This window comes from Microtus ochrogaster, chromosome 21, assembly GCF_000317375.1.
Source record: "Microtus ochrogaster isolate Prairie Vole_2 chromosome 21, MicOch1.0, whole genome shotgun sequence".
In the NCBI taxonomy this organism is placed as follows: Eukaryota; Metazoa; Chordata; class Mammalia; order Rodentia; family Cricetidae; genus Microtus; species Microtus ochrogaster.
Window position 1 is genome coordinate 46711849 of NC_022022.1, and position 5735 is coordinate 46717583.

Genomic DNA, 5735 nt, shown 5'->3' on the forward strand with positions numbered 1-5735 from the left:
AATAATTGGAGTAGAAGAAGGAGAAGAAGTGCAGCTCAACGGTCCAGAAAATATACTTAATAAAATTATAGAAGAAAACTTTCCCAACCTGAAGAAAGATGTACCTATGAAGGTTCAAGAAGCATACAGAACACCGAATAGGCTGGATCAAAAAACATCCCCTCGCCTTCCAATTTTTATCTCGCTATGGACGTTAGCTTCTGGAAGGTAGAGATTCTCAGTTGCCCTTTGCCATCTTTGTGACTCTATGGCAGCAGTTCTGACCCCAACAGTCTGAAGAATGTGCCATTTATTTCTAGGGACGGCTGAAGGGAAAAGCACCCATTGCGTGGTATTATCTTCCGACATCATCAGAACAGCAATCAGCGGACAAGCATTTTGCAAAACATTTTTTGAGCAGTATTATTTCTAAGGATTAAACCTAAAGGGAATGCAAAGCCAGCCATAAACAAGAAAGTTAAAAGGCCCGTAAAGTCTCTGCTGAGCTTTCCTAATCAAGATCGAAGTGCCCAAGTCCGAGCTTGCAAGAAAGCTTCTGATGTATAAAGAGAAACCAGAGGGACCTCAGAAAATGCAAACTTCTAGTCACACGATGGCCTCCAATTGCTACTTATCAGATTTTCTACCCTGGTGAACTGAATTACTTAGTATGTATGGGAATTGCCAGGTTTTGAGCAAAAATTCAAGTCGGAATTTAGGGCACTAAACCTTCCTGCTTTCATTGTCCCCTTTGACTGCTTAGTCTTCCAAATGGACGTCATTCTATCAGCAGACGGAAGACAGAGGAGCCACAGTGAGAAAGAAGAAAGAGAGAGGAGAGGTAGCATCTCAACTCTCCGCCCTCTTTGGAGCTCAGCCACAGCCTTGTCAGAAATACAAGTTGAATTTCTTCACCAGGGCTGGGGAGGGGGCTCTGTGGGTGAAAGGCTTGCCTTATAAGCATGAGGACTTGAGTTAGAATCCTCCCACCAAGATGGATGAGAAGCCACTCCCCTTCAATCTAGGCTTCCCTACAGGGAAATGGGAGGGGCAGAGACAGGCGAGCCTCGGCAAGCATCCTGGCCAGCAAGCCAAGCACATTCCATGGCAATAAAAGGCAAAGGATCCTTTCTCAAAACTATAGGGGACAGTGACTGACCTCCAGCCACCTGGAGTCTGGTAGGTATTGTTTACACAACCATGAGATTATAGTTATACCCAAATTAAATGTTTAGTTTTTTATTAACAAAGCAGAGATTTTAGAGCTTGACTTCATGCACACACATATTTGAAGGAAGTCAAATGCCAGATTTATCATAACTGAAATATCAAAGCAAGCCCCAGTCCTTCACACAGGGAACTTGAGGCTGCACCTGGACCCCAGTTTGACACGCTAGTCTTTATTTTTTTATATCACCGTCATTAAGCCTTACCCTTATAAATTATCATTTGACAATATCTTTGCAAGAGAGCAAGGCACAAGAGCCCCAGAATATACCCAATGCAGATGGTGTCAACATCACCAGTAACCAAGAATGTTTACATGGCTTACAATCCAGAGACTGTGGGCATCAGGCAGTACATGTAAGTTACATTGCTGTGTTTCTTCAAAGCATCTCAGTGAATTTTTTCAAAGAACATCCATTGAATACAAAATCACCCACCAAGGTTCACTAACTAAGGTCATTTAGGGCTTCAGACCCTCAGAGTGGAAGCGACATATTAGAGCATTTAGATTTGTCCGTGTATTAGCCCATCTTTCAATGTTGTAACAAAATGCCCGAATCTGGGTAAGGGAGAAAGGGACGGCGTTACTTTTCTCTCAGTTTCAGGGATTGACAGTCCATCTGGACAGCCCCATTTGCTCTGTCCCCTGGTAAGAGGCATGTGGTAGACAGCACCAAGGTGCCGGCATGTGTGAGAAGGGTCACATGTTGGAACAAGAGCAAGAGACACCCTGAAGCTAAAGCAGTCAGGTTCACCTCGAATTCAATGAGTCCATTGGATAGCACCACTTCTGAGAGTAAACAACCTCACCCCAGCCTTTGGGACGAGCTGCATCAGAAGACTGATCTATCCTTCCATTGGGTACAGCTTCTAGGAAGGGCAATCTAGAATGAAACTTCAAGAGAAAGAAGGGAGACGCTAACATTCTCAATAGAACAATGGGTGAGCTTCAAAGGGAGCTCTACACAGGAGAACGCTCGGCTAGACAAAACTCCCGTCATTTGATTCCATCTGGAGGAGAGGCTGGAACAAACTCAGTGTGGCCTGGAATTTGCTCAGGAGTGACGGGAACCGCCCTTGGTAAAGAATCATGAACAGAAGAAGTTCTGTAGGCTACTGGAGTCACCGAGGGCGAATGGACGCATGGACGAAAGACCCCAGGTGGCATTTGTCCTGGGCTCAATGTCATTCCAACATTTGAGACAACATGAAGACAGCTTGACAAGCTCTGACTTAAAATACTATTTCTGTCTAAAAGAAAGAGCCACACAACATTTCCTTCATGTATTCCACACAGGCACTGCTCTGTGTAGGGGGCTACGGCTATGCAGAGGACTCAAGGCAGAAGTTCATCTAGCGGACAGAGGCCTCCATCGGTCAGCTAGCAGCCATGCTTGCTATGCGCCCGCAGGTCCCTCAACAACCCCAAGGTGTCAAAGTTAAAAGACAGTCAGGCTGAGATTTGAAATCTCGGAGTCAGAGCCTGGTTCCTAATTCCATCTTTCCCGGGGAGTGAGGGCTGACACAGAGCCAGGCTCATGGAGGCTCCATGCTACCCAGGGAGACAGATCTGAATAGGCAGATGGTGATGGCGATAAACCAAGGGAGATGTCCGCTCTCTCCTTCTCTGCTCCCTGCATCTCGGCCCACGTTCCTCTTTTCTCAACCATCCCCAGTACCCCTTCGCTTTCATGCTCCCATTTTGTTTGTTTGGGCATCGTTTCTCATTGGTTACAGCAAACATGGAGTCAGGGCTCGTGGTGTGCAGGACCCAGCCCATCTTCAGCACCATCCGAGCGGAAAGAGGTCCCTGGCCCATAGCAAACACCAAACTGTAGAGTATGTCTGGAAATCCCACATCAGTTTCCACCTGCTTCCCTGGGGACGTTTACAACAGTCTTCCTCTCCCAGTATTTTATATTTGGTGCTTCTGATATTTTCCGAAAAAACAATTTGATTACTCTGGGAATTCAAAAGACCCTGCGAATGGAGGATTAAATAACTTCTTCATATTATGAAATACCTTCCCGTGGGAAGCGATGGAGGGAGCCAGTCTTCTGCCATTACGGCCCCGCACGCCTAATTAACTCTGGCTTGCAATCAAGGCTATTCTTTGGGTGGCCACTTCCTCCCCGAGCCTGCAACACAGCCCCTTCTGACCCCTGCTTCGCATTTTCAACTTCACACAATGAGCCTTTCCTAAAATGTCCCTCTCTCCCTTCGGAGAAGGGGACTCATGGCATTAACGCTCTCCCCCACTGCTTTGCTTTGCAAGGTTTTCTTTTTATTCTTCAAGCTCTCTCTGGAATGAAAGTTCTCTTTCTAGTTTGCAAAGGCCTCCTTTTCACACTGGAAAACTTGGAGATTGGTACTACATAGACTGGAGGCCCTGCAACAGTAAAATGATTAGAGCGCACTGTGTGCAGAATTCTAATCCCTTGCCCCACTGTGAGCCTAGGATTAGCCCCCAGAGCACGTTCTGAGGGGCCCTGTGGGGAACAGCAAGGACACAGGACACAGAGTACTGCTGGGGTTTATGTTCAACTCTGAATCTATCACTTTTCATTGTGTAACCTTGAACGTGTTAGCCGACCTTCACAGCCTCGGTTTCCCGTCTGTAAGGTGGAGGAGACTCTGCTGTCTGCTTTGCAGAGTCATTCTGAAGGGTCGCTGAGGTCGAAACAGTGGCTACTGCAAGAGGCATCGTTGTCCTTGAGGGTTTGGGGAGGAAACGTCAAGGTGAGAACATGGGGCCTGAAGCAGAGATGCAGAGGGAGACAGGATGACTTTGTAAAGCCTGTACCTGGAAGTCCAGAAATCAGTGGCCATAAGGAATGTAGAACCAGAGACAAGGGGTTCAGGCAAGGGTGGCGGCACTCGCTCCTTCCTGATGAGATGCCCTTTCTTTCCTGTAGTTGGAGAATTTATTCTGCTCTGAAAGGTCATTATGATTAAATAAGATGACAGCAGTGAAGTACTTCACCCAGGGTGTGGCACTCGGGAGCTTTTAATAACTGGCAATGCTTTGTGTTACTTTTGGTACCAATTTAGATGTCAATTTCACCTTCAGTCTTGTGTTCCTTCACCTGAAAATGGCTGTAGGAGTAGCTGTGGTGGCTCTGGTAATGCATTTAAGCATCCAGGGCAAAGCGCTTGCTACCTAGAGGGAATCCAGCTTCCTTTCCTTGCTTGCCTGCTCTGATGAGGCCGCTTGATGTGGTTGAGCGGCTGTGCTCCAACTGTAGGAGTTTGTCTCCTTGAAGGGCTGCTGCGGACCACAGTTTCTCCTTTTGTATTTCCACCTCCTGGAACCTTCATCATTCTCAGAACCGGCCTGCGTGTGGCTTTATTGTTGGTGACCTGGAAGGCTCCCAGGACGGTGGGCTGTTCCAAGTCGCTCTCCCCTACACAGCCTATGCTTGAAGCTCACACTCCCACTGCTGGTGACTGTGCTCTCCCCCGTGGTGGCTGTACCGTGCTCTCCTGTGGCCACTGTACCGTGCTCTCCCGTGGCGGCAGTACCGTGCTCTCCCTGTGGCAACTGTACCATGCTCTCCCTGTGGCCACTGTACCATGCTCTCCCTGTGGTGACTGTACCGTGCTCTCCCTGTGGTGACTGTACCGTGCTCTCTCGTGGCCACTGTACCATGCTCTGAGACAGGCATTGGCTCGACTACTTCACATTCAGCTCTGTCATTTATGGATGGAAATCCTCAGGGTTCTAAAAGGGGCTCAATACTAGAGCAAATGGGTTTTCATGAAGGAAGGCAAGGGACCAGACGATTCTAGTGGCTACCATGTTACTGTCAGTTCTCAGTCAATTCCCAGTCTGACTTTCAGTGTTTGAAGAATGGGACCATGCCAGACACACCCTTATGTATGAATACATGCATCTATCGACCTATTTATCATATACCTATCTACTATGTATATATCTCTCTTCTCTATGTGTGCATATTTGCCTACATATCTGTCTTTTTTTTCTATCTCCTCCATCCCCTGCCTCCCTCGCTTCCTTTTGTCTTTCACGTGTATTTTTTTGTCTGTTTGGACAACTGTATCTGCGGTCTCCTCTGCAGAGTGGCTGGAGCTCTCTTCAGTCCCCTTCTTGGGCTCCTTAGGTACCATTTTTATTGCCATTTGCATCCCCTGTGCTGACACAGCGCCATTCCCCTCTCTCCCTTTCCCTCTTATATGAATACTACGCAGAAAATTCATCCTGCTCAGTGTCAAATGCCAGGTCCACTTAGGATGTGCATTATTTTTGCTCAGAGTGCATTTAGTCTCGCTCTTTTCCATCAGAGCCCCTCACCCCCCAAACACACTCCCTATTACATGGCTAGTAAGTCAAGAATTTGTCTAGTCTTCACACCCTTTCGAGGCATGTAGAAATATTAGATGTTGAAGGCCGGGTCTGTGCAGAGAGTAGTAGTAGCCCAAAACTAGTAAGAATGGACACCTCTCTGACCCTCTCTCCCCCACTAGGAAGCGTGGGAGTCTCTCTGACCCTCTCTCCCCCACTAGGAAGC